The 19,015-nt window shown below is 37.5% G+C and overlaps 1 protein-coding gene across 2 annotated transcripts in view; it reads right to left on the bottom strand.

Moving 5' to 3' along the window:
- gatad2b (GATA zinc finger domain containing 2B) overlaps positions 1-11,858 on the bottom strand; it is a 48,876-nt gene extending 37,018 nt beyond the window's left edge. Inside the window, exon 1 of one of the 2 annotated variants that reach the window (XM_067426407.1) lies at positions 10,869-11,858. The gene's annotated coding sequence lies outside the window, so the exon portion shown is untranslated. The remainder of the gene's footprint in view (positions 1-10,868) is intronic. The other variant, XM_067426406.1, reaches the window with a different exon arrangement.
- Positions 11,859-19,015: the final 7,157 nt, after the last annotated feature.

Consider the following 19,015-nt stretch of genomic DNA (forward strand, 5'->3'; position numbering starts at 1 on the left):
ACACTAATATCTTCATTTGTGTTCTGAAGATGAACGGAGGTCTTAAGGGTGTCAAACGACATTAGGGTAAGTGATTAAATAGGGTAACAGAATTTTCATTTTTGGATGAAGTAACCCTTTTATTCACCCTTCGCCGCAAGTTTGATTGACAGGTGATCTGACCAATTACATTGCAGAATCTGCTGTTTTGTCCGACAAAGCAGTCAGAAGAGTTAGTAGATAAAAGTTAATGGACTTGAACTTGAAAAACTGTGTGTACTGATGTCTTTTCGTGGTTGAAACAACATTTCGTTTGTTGTTCATTCATGTTTATTTCATGCTTATCAATGAACTAGAAGATGATCGGTTCACAAAAAGATTTAACTGAGACACTTCAGCGATCACAACTCATTAAAGAGCCACACAACGGTATATTATTTACATTTCTTAAAAAATATATAAAAAATGTTTAAAGTTGGACTTGCTCTGTCCTATCTTTTGGCGTGTTGTCGGTATCCTCTTTGCTCCTCTATGCATTTTCTCTACACGAGAACGTGTGTGGTGTGAGCGCCATGGTTTGTCAGACATAGCAACAATAACTTAAGGGGGCGGGTCTTTGCGAATGGTCAATAACTCACTCTCATGTCGTTCCAAACACACAAGAGTTTCATTCATATTCGGAACACAAATGAAGATCTTTTTGATTAAATCTGAGAGCTTTCTATCCCCCCATTGACAGCTATACAACATATAAACATTCATCAACTCACATACCAGTTGTGGTAAATGGAAGCTCAAGCATGTTCACTTGATGTGCGAGAACCAGTGAGGTTCATTTTCGTGTTACGCATCACGTTTGAGCTTCAGCAAGAACCAATGAGGTTCATTCTCGTGTTACGCATCACGTTTGAGCTTCAGCAAGAACCAATGAGGTTTGTTCTTGCGTGTCAAACAAGTTCGATTGAGCTTCTGTTTATGTTTTGCTGACCAGCGTTTAGCCTATATGTGAATAAAAGCCTAAATTCAATCTGTTCATCATATAAAGTGATCGAGTCTCTTCAGAAAATTTGGACTAAACCGCTCAATTCATATGGATTCATTTTACGATCTCTTTATGAACTTTTTAAAGCGTCAGTAGTAGTTGCGTAGCTGTCAATGGAGATCAAAAAGATATTCGTTTGTGTTCCCGAAGAAGAACGAATGTCTTGCGGGTTTAGAACAACATGATGACAGACTTCCCATTTTTGGGCGAATATCCCTTTAAATATTATTCACATACTATTTTAGTATTTATAAAATTTTCAAATGAGCTTTTATTAGAATTTTAGTTCAAGTTTTAATATTTTTTGTATATTAATACTTTAAATGATTAATTTCAGTTAGTTGTCAAGGAAAATTTTTAATTTAAGTATTTCAATCTAATATATTTTATTTCAGCCTTAAAGGGATAGTTTACCTTTAATTTTAACTAATAGTTTTTGTGGTAAAGCTTCAGTACGGGGAACACATTCACTATGAAATACAACTTTTGCTTTGATAAACTCCTAATTTGCTACTTAAAATAGTAAGGTCGTTTTTGTAGCGTTTAAGTTTAGGTACTGGGTAGAATTAAGGGATGTAGATGTATGGTCATGCAGAATAAGGCATTAATACGTGTACTAAAAGTAATAATAAACAGCCAATATTCTAGTCATATCCATGCTAATAAACAACTAGCTAACATTGAGAACTGTACCCTAAAATAAAGTTACCGTTTGTGGGACATATACCTGAAACCAGCTGCTACAAACCCCTTAAGTTTGAAAAACAGTAGTGATAATACATTTCCAAGCACTTTCCTGACTTAAAAAGATCGTAAACACAAAAAATGCAATTAAAAATTGAATGACTCTCTGTGTTTGAGATGAACGACATTGGGGTCCAATAATGTTTTCTGGAACCCATTGACTTCCATTGCATGGATGGACCAAAAAAAAGAAAAGAATTTTTTTTTTTCATATCTTATTTTGTGTTCTGCAGATTGAAGTCATACATGAACTTTGTCTCATTAAGGGGAAAGCTGCAACTGGACAGGTGTTGGCTGATGTCACAAATAATAAAAGAAAAAGTTTACAACTGCATAGATAGATAGTCAAAATAAAAACAACATTTCTAAGACTACTTTAGCTTAAATAAATGATGCAACGCCATGCACAATGTCAGGTCCATCAACTTTAATAGACAAACTAGCCCCCAGGCCATGAAAACTAAGATGGTTCCACAGAGAAATGCTTCGGATGGGTTCCGCTTGCTCTTTCATCTTGCACTGAATTAAGTGTTCCAGCAGTCCTTCGATCAGCTCAACCCATCACGCGGCTCTCTCGCTTCTGAAACGAGTGCAGCCGGAGAACTTCGCGCTACAAGGGCCACCTATCTGGGGACCGTACGCCTATACCTCCCTCTGTAATCACAAAACGGGTCTATGCGCTTCATATTCACTCACAGCTTCCGTCTCGCTACAATGTAATACATTGCGAAATGATGAAAACAGCTTGGCCTGAATCAATACTTCTAAATTTTTCAACCAGAGCCAATACCTGGACCCGCTGCAATTAATGCAGTCCACACCTCATCTTCAGAGAAATCCCACTTGAGAGACGTCGAGTAAATTAACAACAATCCGGAGCGCTCGTGACAGCCAAGACTTGTGAAGCTTGAAAAACTCATCTATTTCACGATTGGGATGGTCAGACACCCTCCACGAGGGAAAAAGAGAGGCGAAAGCAAAAAAAACGACAACATTCTGAATCCTCAACCTAAAAACATCTTCGTCTCCGGTCCGACTTCTCGCTCTTCACGTGCACGCATTATTCAAGAAATCAACGCAAGAGGCTCGTCATGTCGTTTCTTGCTGCTGTTTATCCAGCTAAAGCATCAGGGAGGCCCTCTAATTAAACTTCACAGGAAGCCATTCATCTGGGCTGATTGTTTCTGCGTGGGGTTTAATAAGCCTTGCATGAGGCCCGCAGAACGCAGCCTCCCCATTCAGGTGTTAACAAGACCGGCACACCAACACGCATGCAAAGCATTACAGTCGACTGAAACATTCCCTCTCTGTACCTTCTCACTGTGCCCACCTAAGATCTCACAACTAAAATGGTGGAGAATAATTAATCAGCAACTGACAGAGCAGAGCGGAAAAAGCTCAGGAGTCAAAGGTCCCTGTGCAATTGTCGACCACCAAAGGGTTTCAGATCCCTCTAAAACACAGCACGGGATAAGTCGGAAAACATACAGGGATTCTTAAATGAAACAAAGGCTGACATCTTGCACAGACGGGTTTACAAATCAGGTATTTTAGCTTAGCCATACACACCTCTCTGTCGTCATGGCAGTCTGATCTAGGAAGCTGGCTGCATCTATACAGAGTCTTCTTCCTATTTCAAGTTGTTCCAATTTGAAATGGACCCCTTCTACAGATTTACAGGAATAGTTCACCATAAAACTTAAAATAATTTACTCACCCCTCAAAGTCCAGTGTTAATATTAGGGGTTAAATGGATCGTTGGTGATTGTATAGATGTACGCAGGTTTAACCGCAATCGAGTGAAAGCTTATCATTTGCACAGTTTTGTCTTGCTAGTTTACACATTCAATAGATTTTAAAACCATTCCAGCGCTAGAAGGGGCAAAAGAGAATTTAATTTGGTACTTGTGTGCTGTTATCTGTGCGCACAGCCGCACACACACAGAGAGAGGTGCGTTTCAGATAGCGCACAAACTCCAAATTGATTCATCTTTCGCATCCCCATGCACTTGGATGGACAAATACACACAAATTACACCAGTCAAAATTGCTCGTTTTGGCAAGTATTCTCATAAACGCATTCAGTTATGTCTTAAGTGAATGAGTTAAGAAATAAATCGGATGCGTGTCATTATATTGTGCGTGCATGGGGACAACAGGAGGTATTTATAGGCTACTGTCACTTAAACAACAAAACATAGCTTTAACAAAGATTAATCTATATTAAATTCGTACAGTAAACAGTGTTATTTTACATTTAACTATTACATTTCTGTAACAAAAATAAGTACTACAGTTCTGTCAGGACCACTATCGTCAAAGATGATTGATTGATTGACTATTAGTACACAGTTTAGATTGGCGGTATGGTGCTGTTCTGGGCAAGAACTAGCATGAATAAGCCTAGCATGGATAAGGGCAGTGAGAGCAGCGATAACCTCCCTTAGGGTTACAGAACCAACATAAATGTATTGCAAATGTCATTAATGTCGATATTAAATGTACAAAATAATTCAGGAATTTAGGGGAATCAGAAAATCAAACCCTGACTGGGTGAGAGGAGCTGGGGATGGAGGAGAGTAAATGAGCTCTGGGGAACGGGACAGCTGCTGAAGGAGCTTATATATGTATGCTGTGACAGACGTCATATTCCTATAGGTAGACAGTCAGCTGATGCGAGCTTGACTAACGTGACCTGCCAGAAGTGACGCTACACTTGATTTAAACCTTTTTTTGTAACTTTTTGTTGTATTTATCTATGCATGTAATTGCTGTACAGTATTTGTTCTTTTTACTGTCTGTTCACTTGCCTTCATAATAATATTTTAACTTAATTAGTTAAGCTAGTAGTTTTTGCTGTGGTATTGGAGTACATAGTGCACTTAAGTAATAAATGGAAAGCAAAGTTAATCCGATCCTCCATCCCAGTTGTTGTTTTTTTTGCTGATCCGAAAAGTTTCCGATCCATGACTTAAAAACCATAATATGATCCAAATATTAGAGTTTTGTGATCTGTTGAAGCACTAATTTATATACTATTATAGTGTATAAAATATATATTATTATATATAATTCAAGGCAACATTCCTAATTTTGTTAAAGATTTCAAGTTTTTCCATCTAATATTCATATTTTATTTCAGCTTTATTTCAAGAAAATGTGTTTTAAATAACACTATTTCTTCCAAACCTGTATGACTTTCTTTCTTATGTGGAAACATAAAAGATAGTTTGAAGAATGTTTCAGTGTCTTTGTTTTGTCCACACATTGAAAGGTTGTTTTGGACCCCGTTGACTTTCATTGTGTGGACAAAGCAGTTGAAACATCTCTAAACTCTCTCATTTTGTGTCCTGCACAAACAAAAAAATGTCAACCAGGTTTGGAAATAAGTGAGGGTGAGTAAATAACAGAATTTTAATGGGTGAACTTATCCCTTAACCTTTTTAAAACATTTCGGCACTTAAAATCCTTATTAAAAAAATTAAATAGTTCAACCAAATATGAAAAAGTCAGTCATCAACTATCCATCCTCATGTCGTTCTTCTACAGAACATGAAACAAGACATATTGAAGAATGCCTTGAATGCCCATTTACAATGAAAATCCCATTCAAGTTGTTTTGGACCCCATTGACTTTCATTATACGGACAAAACATTTCTAAACATATTTTGCGATTCAAAGAATAAAGTAAGTCAATCAGATTAACCCCTTGACCCTTCATCTCTATAAAACATTACACTACCCGAACATTGACACAGATTGGTATCAGGCCCAAAAACAGTTTGACATAGTTTTCTTTTTATTTGTACTTCTTTCACTGATCTAGATTTATCAAATTCATTAATATCCATATCAATTAGTAGCATGTACAAGCAACCGACAAGACTTCTCCCCCTCAAAGGATTTTCACTTGGGAAGATTTTTTAATAAACGTAATGTTTCTGATTAAGGGGTAATTATGCTGATTTCTTTCTTTTCAAAACATTCAGATCTCAAATTTTACATAACTATGAGCTCTGATTTTGAGTAGGTATCAATCAGACCAGCTCTATAGCCAATAAAAAGGGTATAAAGACTGACTTTTATCAAAGACAGGCAACAAATAACTAGTATGAACACCACTTGATTACAAATTTAGCCATAAGGAAACCATTTAGCTCAAATACTGAATGGCCAATGAATATGGATAAATGATAAACTGCACCATTATTATCGATTATTAGAGACATGTGGTATGTTATTAAGGTTTGTAACCTTGTAACAACACTTCAAACTGCAAATCAAGAACATTGCTGTGAATATCTGCTTCATTTCTCAATGATGTCAATGGGAAGGTCTGAGGTAATGAGGTTATTCATTTATGCTTTATAGAGCCAAAAGACATGTGTTCATATTGTTTCCTAGACCCATAAGCCTTATCTGGGGAAAGGGCAAGCAGAAGCCCTTCGCTTACCCAAAAGCCAATGAATCAAACCCTTTTGGACCTGACAGGTCGGTCCTGACTCCTGAGGGGCTTTTTTAAACCCACTATCACACAAAACCAAATATCTACTGGACGTGGACGATTTCTTTCCATTTTGACTGGTTTTAAAACAACACTACAGACACTGAAGGTGCATTGAAGGGTAGGAGATCAATGGGAGGACATCCGAGTGTCATTGGCCCATTCTCGCCTCTCAGGACTGTCGCAGTGAGGGTTCGTTTTACAAAACCAGCACAACTTCGGGCCACATCATCATATTGCACTGCCCGTAAATCTCATGGCGCATGTTTACAGAGCAAGTCGTTTTGTTGTGTCTACTCAAAGCGTTTGCCAAAGGGGCACTGCTAATTCTAAACACTACCTTTTCTGACCATTCAGCAGTCCTGAACCCCAGCCAAGCCAAGTACTCTTTCTGATCCAAGAGTCAATATGCAGTTCTAAATGTGATTTCCCTATCAAACGTCTTCTTCGATGGCATGGACTTCTAGATCAACTGATTGAAAATTGAGTCAAAATACGATCCAACAGCAACACAGAATTACCTGAATATAGGTCGTTTTTTGCTTTGTCGATACAGCGAAAGTCAATGGTGTCTAATGGGGACAAACCATCTCTAAACTATCTTATTTTGTGTTCTGCACAAACAAACAAAAAAGGTCAAGCAGGTTTGGAAAAAATGAAAGTGAGTAAATGACAGAATTTTAATTTCTGGGTGAACCATCCCACATGTCAGCACTTAAAACCCTTATTAAAAGGAATAGTTTGACCTGAAATTCAGTCGTCATCATCATCTATCCATCCTCATGTCATTCTTCTACAGAACACAAAACAAGATAATTTTGAAGAATGCTTCAAATGCCCATGCACAGTGAAAATCCCATTCAATTTTGTTTTGGACCCCATTGACTTTCAATATACAGAAACAAATTCAAAATATATTTTGCAATTCAAAGAAGAAAGAAAGTCTTTGAATGACATGAGGGTGAGCAAAGTTTATTTTTGGGTGAACTATCCCTTTAACATTATCTCTTTAGCTTTGAATCATGAACCGCTAGCAAATATGCATTAGAATAGGCTTATATTTAAAGTGAAAATCCATGCATTCAGCATGGAAATGCCAAAGTTGTGCTGAAGCACCGGTACTAACGCAAGATCTGGGGTGACACAGGTCTAAGAAGAACAGGTACTCGAACAGGTACCTCTAAACCGTGACAGATCTATGATGAAATCTACATTGATAACTTGAGCTTAGAGTCTTTGCTCAGCTCAGTGTATTCCATCTTATCATCTGGCACCGCACTTCACAGGTTTCGTGGGCTTAACAAAACCAGACAGTCACTAGCAATAAGGTGCCTATGCACCATGGAAATTAAAGAGAACAAACAGCATAAAATCCTTTCACAGGCGATGGCCATAAGCTCGGGTGCACTGACTAAAGTGATGAATAGCGCAAAAAAAGGTAGAAAAATAAATACCAAGCTGCCAAGTATCTTCCGCCTGAGGGGGAGGAGGGGGAACAGTCCACACAAAATGCCTTTGAGCAAAACAGTCAATAAGAACATTGTTTGGACCCCTCTTGAGGATGTAATACTAGTGGGGCGCCCCTCACAGTATGCAGCAGCCTTAAAAAAAATTAGCAGAAAACACTCCAATTGGCTCTCATTAGATGTGATACTTGCTAAAAAAATATTTTTACTTCACAGTTCTGTTGTTTACACATTACTTACATCCGACATCTGTATGATTTCACTTAGGTAATTCTTAGAGAAGTACATGTTCAATGACTTCTGAGCAGACCTTTCTCTCCACACAATAAGTATAAATGGCTTTAATAACAGTGGGTGGAGAGCTTTTTCTCGGTGACTTGTCAAACTGGGAACATTTTATATGCTATAAAAATATCTAGCAGTACATAAGCCTTTGCGTTAGTTCTACAAGTAATTCCTCGAACTTAAAAGGTGTGCTCAGTACGTTACTGTTTACATTTAGCTGGCTCTCATTCAGTGTTTTTGTACTTTATGTTGACACCTATTTGCGTGGATGCTTTACACAAGCTGTCAGTTTATCTTTTATTGTGTTCATTTTTCTGTCTCTCCGTCATATACTACGTACTACATAAATCGTCATTCTTGAATTCAAACTCATTCGGTTTTTGTTGTGTCTATTAGTAGTAGTACTAGTTGTAGTAAATCACTTTTTCACCGGCCTTGAAAGTATTTTCCTCATTCCTATCTTTCCATACACATTTTTAAAGTCTTCATTACAGTTATAAGCCATGAACCAAAACCAACCAGCTACGAGGTGAATCACAACACTACAAATGTTGATATGAAGCAAAAAAAATATTTGAAAATTGGACAAATCAGGGAACGCACCAATCCCACAAAGCATTGCAAATGACAATCAAAATAAAAAAGATGGATGAATATAAGCTGTTGATAGATATAGAAACAACATATTCTAGGTTTATTGCAAAATAGGCATATTTATACACAAAGTGAGTAGATTGAGAGGGCAGGCTCAATCTGGACTAGATTGAGAGACTGACTCCATCACATCATTCGCAGTGCTTCATGGGATTTGGCGAGCGCCAATGAGTTATTTTGGTGTGATATGCTTGTTTCAATTATCTAGATACTACTGTCAAAATAGTATTTTTTTAAATAAGTTGAAATAATGCAGACTGATGTGATCAGTAAAACCATAGCCCATTGATTAACGTACCAATTGACGACAGGTCTGTCTTTAAAGGCGTATTGTTTAGTTTACTATTAAAAACACTTCCCTATTGAGAAATTTAATGGGGGGGGGGGGGTTATTTCAAGTGTGGTGGTAAATCAGGTCCTCCTCGAAATCAAGTCTCTGTTAGGACCCCAAACAATCCCATCGGCTCAAATTACTTTTAATAGGCACTCTCTTTAGCACCTGATTACAATTCCTAGAAAATTATATATGACAAATGCAGCTTGAACTACATTATGATGCCCATTAATGTCTTTATTAGCTACCTTATGTGCTAGCATAGCAAACAGATGCCCGATTAGCCTGATAGCTTAGTTTATGCACATATTTGCACTTTCCCTACATCTATTCACATCACAATCATCTTTAATGTAATTACATGTTAAATTAAGCATTACTCATCTAAATATTTCAGAATGTGATGTTTATTTATTCACTTGATAAGCTTTTTTTTTGTTTATTTATTAACAGTGAAATAATTGTTCCATTTGTTGTATTATGCACTATGATTTAATGTTCTTATGTACTTAGTATAAACATTAAGTGGGTCCGAAGGAGGACCCGGTTTGTCATGACACCTGAACCGGACTGTTGCACTCCATTGCATGACACAGCAGGTCATGTGATCTCAACATGGCAGCACCCATGAGTGGGCGACCCGCTCCATGTAGTACACATTTTAAACTTTTTTTAAGCAAAAGATCACCGAGTGCATGTTTAAAAGACTTTAGGATGGCAGAGAAATAGTAATTTGCCCATAAAGTGGAATTATCAGTAAAGTGTATTTTTATTTAAAATGCCTTTTTAAAAGAGTGAAAAGTCTCCACAAACAAACTACTGTCATCAAGCTGCTAAATGCATTTGAAAAATTCTTGAGGGGCCAAACTGCTAAATCAGATTGCTAGAGTAAGCCTCTGACTATATAAAGCCTATAAAGTAAACCCAGTCTCCCTTTGGACGTGTCTGCAGAGAACGAATAACAAAGTGCATATATCATTGATCAGAGTTTCTTTCTAAACGTCATCTCCCCCCGATTATCAGTGACTCCCTGTTGGCTTCGATCAATACCTGCATTCACGCTGGAATTAGATTTCACTCTTGCGTCTGTCAAGTGTTGGGCAGCCATTTGCGTGCATATGGAGCAAGTTGAGAGAACGTCCTCACTTACGTAAATGGCTGATGCATTTTCGACATCTTTTTTTTCTAATTGTACAGGCTCACCGTACACTATCCGTGTGCCCTCGGCACAGTAGAGAGAAAGCCCGCTTCCCAGAACAGCCCTAAAACACTCACTAAACAGCCCGTTTGGGCTGATATCGTTGGAATACGAGCATTAGATAGATTTAGATGGTGATGTGTGTGTGTATATGTTGGGCTTTTTCATTGTGTCTGAGCTGCTACTGCACTACTGTAGCCACAGCCGGGAGGACGCGAGGCTTTCTCCGCCAATCTGGGTTAACCCCTAGAGACACCAGATGAAACAATGAACGCCGTTTCACACATATAAAATGCCGCTTCGGCCAATAAACTTGTCAAAGTTGCTTGCTAAATGTGACGGGCTTTTCGCGGTATCGCTCTTGAAATAGCCGCTCGATGTGCGATACGCCACGGCGCAATCCCGAGCTCATTTTAATAGTATTAGCCAGCCACTTTGAACTGCTGCGTGTTAGAAGCGCTTTGCTTTCCACGCAAAATCCGCTATGCTATTGTCTGGCTGCTCAGCAGACTCCCCCAAAAGCATTTTTAACCGTTAAGCCCATTCATTTACAGCGAATGACGGCCGATTCGCGTGTGGCTACGATTATGAAGCATATCGCTCGCTAATTCCTCAATCCGATCCGATACCGGCTAGGCCGCGCGTGAATCCCCGGACTCACCTGACTCGCCTTTACCCTTCAGGTTCCTCTGGCTCCGGGTTCACTCTCCGATCCTGAAGCGCTGCTGTAGCTCTTCACGACCAGTCCCCGGCACCGGCAGGCAACACAAAAGCGCTGATTGGGCCTCGGCGAGCGCTCATCCCCTTGGTCTCTGCCCAGACAGACGGGTTATTGGTCGGCGGCTGTGTCGGAGACGCGCCCCTATTAAGGTGTATGTTGTTGTCTGTGTCTGGAGGGGAGGGGACAAGAAGCTCTGAAATGATGGGAACTAAATGGGTTGTTATGCGCGTCGTGTCGGCAGCACAAGGCGAGCTTACTACACTGACAGATAAATTGTGGACAGCCATATTAACTCCCTCTTCTTTCCGATCGACTGGAGCATTTTGAGGAACATTGTAGCGTGAAACCGCCGCGATTCCACACGACATTTGGACATTCTTCCAGCCGTTTTCAAAACTTACAGACCAACAAAACAGACTGTACTTTTTCGCAATGACAGATATGCGGTTTTAGAGGCCGCATAGGTGGTGGACTGGAGTGATTCGTACGAAATGTCATCTGCCATTGTGTGAAGCACCAAGGGTTAGAAAATTATTTTTAACAAATACCGAAACGATGCCGATCTGGATCTGGATTATGTTGGCAGGGACTCATATGACTATTCTAATGCAGCGATAGCCTAATCAATAAAAAAAATAAAAGCGAATTTTTGCTTTTTTAAAGTTATTTCTTTGTCCATTACAATACATTTTAATTATGCATAGTAGCATAAATAAATATAATTATACATATGATAATGCAAGAAAAATAAATGCATTTATGCTAAATCATTGCATTGAGGTTGTTTTGGTTTGTAAACCTCGGGCAAGCTGAATTATTTTGTAAGTACATTTTTACTTAAAATTACGTAAAATTCCTTTAACATGACATCCTGAAAATGATCATCATTTGTGCTAAAAGAAAGAAAAAAAAGGGGAAAAAAATATTATTTCCACAATACCTACCTACTAATTTCATGTGAGGGTCAAAATCATTGTAGATTGCATTGTTTTGATGAGTGTATATTTGTAAACAAATAAAATATTTATGGAATTCAGTATTGATTTCCACGGCATTTCAAAACTGTGAGTGTAACATGCAAACAAGTCCATTTCAATACATGTTGGTTCGTTTCACAATAACATAAATGTAATTATACATATGATACTGCAAGAAAAATAAACACATTTTATGCATAATCATTGAGCTTGTTTTGATTCTTAACACTCGGGCAAGCTGAATTATCTTTCAAATGCATTTTTCCTTAAAATTATGTCAAATTGAGTCGTGAAAATTATCATAATTTGTGCCAAAAGGGGAAAAAAGGAGCCCATGAGGGGTCAAAATGATTGTAGACTGCATTGTTTTGGTGCGTGTATTTGTAATCATATCAAATATATGGTTTTCGATGTTTATTTTTGTAACATGGCAAACAAAGAATTATAAATATCTCTACAGCAACAATTATGCATTTATACATTTATTATATATTTACTGCATGGACAGTCCCATACAGCTTGTCTCATGCTCAATATGTCTCAAACAGTATTCAAACCTGCAACATGTCACTTTTTTTTTTCTTCTCCACATTGCAACTTTACCACAAATTGTTTCCAAAATGGCAATGCAATGCAAAAGCATGCTAATTGTTTTGCTAGGCAAACATTTTTTTGCATACAAAACATCCATTTGATGACATTTGTCTGGAATTCAATTAAGATAATCTGACTCAGTTCTGGTGACAACAATGGGATTTGCAGTAGCTAGTAAGCCATATCCCTTTTTCCTTATTTTGATATGCACTGCCAATCCCAATGAACACAACTAAAAATGAAAATATATCAAGACTTATCTTTAACGTTAGAACAGTCAAACTTTTATTAATATAGTTATGCCTCATGCCACATTAAAAAAAACATTTTGTCAGAAAGCAACATTGTGGTGTGACTGATTTAGCAATCCTGTGCCACTAAAAAGACAAATACTGAAGTCAAAGTGGCATGCACTAGCACTAGTCTCGTGCAGATATCAGCAGCATCTGCCTAATGGTTTTCTGCCTGTAGATATGGCGATCTTTTTACCTGTCTTTTGCTTGCTCTCATTTAATCTTATATTCGACACACTGATGGGGCAGTAGCTCACACTGACTGAACAATACGATTCTCCTGACCTACTTACAAATGCATGCATTGTTGCAGACCAGAATACTAAGAGTGCAACAAAGGTGTGAAACTCTGCAACTAAATGTTTCACGAAGAAAAAATAAAAGTTGATTGTCGTTTGCACGTGCATATACAGTAAAATCATTCCCTGTAAAATCATTGTTACATGCAGCGTTTTTCCCCATCCGGGTATTGTATAGACTACACTCACTCTTTTGATACTGTATCGCTCGTCATTTACTGTATAGGACCGCGGCTGTCCCGTCAGGCGCGCGAGAAGCAGCTCTTTGCCTAACTGGAGCTGTCTTTGTGTTATAGGCGAGGAGGATTAGTCACAGATCGCAACATTTGTCCACCATAAACCCGCAAATCGTTTTAACCGAAGCTGGGTATGTATTGATGTTCACATAGAACTATTTTATTGTTTGTCAACACTGAGGCTGAGACCTCTAGCGGCGGTTTGTGCTGGTTACGGCAGATTTACAACGCACGAGCTGAGTGAGTCACTGCAATATTAATAACTCACTACTGTCTACACCTACAACAAGGATCTGAATTACTCCATGTCGCACATTAGCACTGAATATAAAGGCTTACTTCATTAAATACACGAAAAACAACGAGGAAATGCCTACCTTATAAAGAAAGGGATAGGGATAGTTCACCAAAAAATGAGCATCATCTACTCACCCTAAAGGCTATTTTTTCTGCAGTAACACAAAATAAGATATGTTGTCCATATAGCCTACAGTAAAGGTCCAGTGTTGTTTTGGACACCTTTGACCTTCAGAAAGTCATACAGGTTTGAAACAACATGAGGGTGAGAATGTGTTAACAGAATGTATATCCCTTTAAATTTAGAACACTTGGACATTCACCATGAACAATTTAGAATTTCCGGTTCTCCAAAAAAAGGAGAAAAAACTGTTTTCAATAGGAATTCTATGAGTCATAAGTTCAAAATAACCAAGAATTAAAGGAAGTTCCTTATCTGTGTCAACTACATACCTCACGTAGACAAATACGCTGATATATGGATGCCTGTACTTTATATATAAAACGGAACTGAAACAAAGTAAGCATACATAGTGACTAAAGTGGTGAAAACCATTTATGCTAAAAAACATTTTGTCAAGCAACAGCCATATTTTGGTAGTTATTTGGAGTCAGGTGATGGCTTAACTGTGATGACTTACTTCCACTGTGTTTCTCAGAACAGGTTTTATGTGTAACTCATTTCAGTGAGGAGGGCCTGATGGATTTAAGAGTGCAGATTAGTGCTAAATATTGCATGCAGTGATTCTCTGAGCTAATCCAGCATTCCCTCCACGGATTGGCCATTTGCATCATCGCCCGCTATTCCAATGAACACTAACCCTCACTTTATGAAATATCAACCACCTATTTTTTTAGGTTCAGTGACTAGCCATATTCCAGTCTCTCTCTCTCTCTCTCTCTCTCTCTCTCTCTCTCTCTCTCTCTCTCTCTCTCTCTCTCTCTCTCTCTCTCTCTCTCTCTCTCTCTCTCTCTCTCTCTCTCTCTCTCTCTCTCTCTCTCTCTCTCTCTCTCTCTCTCAGGGTCGTCTTGCAGTCACATGGTGTCATGTGGCAAGTGTACCAGTGAAAAGTCACATGTTAGGTACTGTAATTTCCGAACTCGGACCGGTCATGTTTTTATTTGTGTTTATTTGATTGTGTGGTATGTAAAAAGCCATAAATCCTGAGATGTGTGAACTGGTTCCTTTATGCACATGATATTTATACTAATATGGTGTGAACCGCATCAGTTCTTCACATCAGTCTTATAGTTTTTACTCCTTTGTTACTTGTGATGTTTCCTGTAATACCACATTAGAAATGTGCAGAAACACATTATGAGATGGTAACAGCTCTATGCCGGCTTCGATATGGTTCATTTTCACAAGTTTTACCCACAATCTAACTGGACAAGTCAGCAGGGGATCTGCATTAAAGACTAAAATTTAGCAGATTAAGCGGTTTAATTTGTGATTAAAAAAGACTGACTTAAAAATCATGGAGAAAAACATCAATTTCTTCCATGGTGCCATCCGTTTCTTAAGCTTTTAAAGCAATATTCATTCAGAGTTAAACTCAATCGACAGCACCTGCAGCATCATGTTGATCCTCATTTTCTTTAAAGCAAAAAACAGTGAGGTGCTTACATGGACCTAAATAGGGTCAGTCAGTGTGTAATGAGACCAAGACTAGAACAAGACATGAGAAGTTGTGACCAAGATGAGACAGAGTCAAACCCAAAAACGTTTGTTGAGACCAAGACCAAGACAAGACCAAGACTTGAAGAGTTGAGACCAAGACTAGAGAGTCAAGACCAAGACCAGTGTGTGTTGAGACCAAGACTAGAGAGTCAAGACCAAGACCAGTGTGTGTTGAGACCAAGACAAGACCAAGACTTGAATAGTTTAGACCAAGACTAGACAGAGTCAAGACCAAGACCAGTGTGTGTTGAGACCAAGACCAAGACTTGAGAAGTTGAAACCAAGGCAAGACTTGAGGGAGACCAAGATGAGACCGAGTTAATACCAAGACTTGAGGAGGTAAGACCAAGATGAGACAGAGTCAAGACTGAGACAAGTGTGTTGGGTCAAGACCAAGCCTTGAGGAGATGAGACCAAGATGAGACAGAGTCAAAACCAGTGTGTGTTGAGGCCAAGACAAGACCAAGACTTGGAAGAGTTGAGAGCAAGATTAGACCGAGTCAAGACCAAGACAAGTTTGTGTTGAGACCAAGGCAAGACTTGAGGGAGACCAAGATGAGACCGAGTTAAGACCAAAACCTGAGGAGGTAAGACCAAGATGAGACAGAGTTAAGACTAAGACAAGTGTGCTGGGTCCAAAAGACGACCAAGGCTTGAGGAGTTGAGACCAAGACAAGACTGAGTCCAAACCAAAAACGTGTGTTGAGACCAAGACAAGACAAGAGCAACACTTTTCAAATTCATCTGAAAATGTAATTGTTATGTTAATTAGTTATGTGCTTTTGTCTTTTTTGTCATTTTTATATTGCTATTTTTTAAATTATTATTTATTTTTATTTCAGTAGTTTTAGTTTTTACTTCTCTCCAGTTAATATTTTTGTGATTAAACCTAAATGTATTTGCCAATCCAACATTTAAAACATTTCATTTTTTGGTGAACTAACCCCTAAACCCCAACACAAATATAAAAATGATTTAAACAACTTAACAGTTAAATTAATACACAGTTTCACAGATCAATTATAAATGTTTTTATTATTATTATTATTATTGTTTGCTTGACATTTTCTGCACAAATTAGCCACATTGCAAGCACTTTGCCTTCTTTTTTCGAAATATTTAGTTTGGTACTCAACATAACTGACCATGAATGCACATTTTGTGGGCTCTGGGATGGTTACAGAGTACTGTTGTTGTGTTAGAGATGTCAATAAGTTCTGTATAATAGGCTATATCTGGCCTTTCATTGTCCTTTTTAGGGAGTTAGTCTCCCACCTGGTGGTCATAATGTCAAACTCCATCGAAGTAAGACGATTCTAAAATATGACAGCAGTCTTTATGTAATCCACGCCCATAAAGAGCATGGCCATGAAGGGTTTTGTCTCAATAAACCTTTCATAAAATCAGAAGGCTTTCGTTGTGTTATTTCATTGTAACACTCTACGTTCTCATTTTAATAGCTTGACTTTTCTTTTAAGATTTGAACGCACATATACAGATATTTCTGTTTATTGTAACGTCATGCTTTATTTATTATCACTGATGTATGATTGTTCTTCGATCAAATGTTAAGATTATTTCTCATCGCTAATTAATGTTCGGAATTAAGAGGTAGGAAGACAGCAGACAGGGAGTAATTAAGCTTCATGTTAATGAGTTACAGCTCAGTAATTTTGGAATAACATTAAATATTAGACACAACTGGAGGAGGGCTTCCGGTGTGTGAGCTGTCAATTCATTCAAAGGTCTGCATGTTGATTTATAAAGAACAGTTGGATAGAGAACACTTCAACATCTATATTCAGCATCAAATCCAGCACATGAGAGGATTAAGATATTAATAGCAGTATCATCGATATCAGATATGCGACATCGATATTAGAGACAGCATCAAATCTGTTCTTAAGCTCACAGACTGGAGATGTTATGTAAACACTCAAAGTGCATATTAAATAATCTCATGAATGTTACGCAATCTGTCAACTAAGACTGCAGTAAGCGTGCACACACGCACGCTGGCTTTTCATGTTTTATGGGGACATAATCATTACATGATTAATTTTATACTGTAGCATGCAAACTGTATATTCTATCCCCTAACCCTACCTACTCATCACAGAAAACATTTAGCATTTTTACATTTTCAAAAAACAAAAACCTAACACCATTGTACGATTTATAAGCTGTTTTCCTCATTGAGATAAAAGTTTTTTAAAAAAAGTCCCCACAACGACAAGGTTTTCCGACGTATACCTGAACTACACACACACACACACACACACACGTTGGTCTATGTAGTTTACAGGGTCTCTCCATAGGCGTAATGGTTTTTATACCATACAAATCGTATTTTCTATCCCCTTACACTGCCCCTAAACCTACTCATCACAGGAAACATTATGCATTTTTATGTTTTTAAAGCTATTTGAAATGTCCTCATAAACCACATTTATAGTGTAATACCCATGTAGTTATACACATTTGTGTCCTCATAAACCACATAAACAGGCTCACTCACACACACACACACACACACACACACACACACACACACACACACACACACACACACACACACACACACACACACACACACACACACACACACACACACACACACACACACACACACACACACACTTGGGTGGTAAGCTATGCATACTAAGGTGAAGAGAGATTATATAAAGAGTCCATTGTGTTCTAACATAATCGAGTTTGAAAACAACAGTCTTCATTATGAAGACAACAGTCATTTCTATTTTTTAATCCCATAAAGTTCAAAGTGTGATAGCTATCAAAGATATTTTTATACGATAGACTAGCAGTAGATTTGATATTAACTAATAGCACAGATCATATATATATATATATATATATATATATATATATATATATATATATATATATATATATATATATATATATATATATATATATGGTCAATAATCATATAGGATATATATATATATATATATATATATATATATATATATATATATATATATATCCTATATGATTCGATTTTATTGACCATTTTATTATTTGTTTAACAAATATAGTAAAATGTTTGTTCACCCACACAGACACACAATCAGAGTGAGTTCTTCATCCTCAAAAATATATATTAATTCAAAAATATTAATAATTAAATACTAATATTTCTGAGACGTCATTGGATGTTTAATGGAGAACACTTCCCAGCAGAGGGCAGTACAACCTAAAGTAAGATTGCCGGTTAAACACACTGAACATTTCCCTTAAATCCTAACTGTTTTAATTGCATGTAGTACTTTTAAGCATATCACTTTTAGAAAAAATAGTTCAGTGGGTTCTATAGAAAATGTTTCCTGGCTCAATTTGAAAGAACTCTTTATGCCAAAAAGATTCTATGTGAGAAGGAGAAATTTCTAAAATGATTTAACTGCTTTTTTTCTACTCGTAAAGTATATTTCAAAAAAAATATTATTTAAAAAGATTTAAATAGATCAATTAATTAAATTAAATTCATAAAATAATGGAACCCCTGAAAGGTTCTAAGTGCTTGACGGAACCATTTAAGATTCTAGAACCCAGAAGTGTATCTTACTGCTAAATGCCTTAAATGTACATGTATTTATAATTGTGAAACCTACAGGATTAAAGAATAAAATTAACATCTTAGGAACTTTTTGTCCCCATTACAGGTACATTGGCAAATTAAACACTTGACA

Source organism: Pseudorasbora parva, chromosome 19 (assembly GCF_024679245.1).
Source record: "Pseudorasbora parva isolate DD20220531a chromosome 19, ASM2467924v1, whole genome shotgun sequence".
Classification (NCBI taxonomy): domain Eukaryota; kingdom Metazoa; phylum Chordata; class Actinopteri; order Cypriniformes; family Gobionidae; genus Pseudorasbora; species Pseudorasbora parva.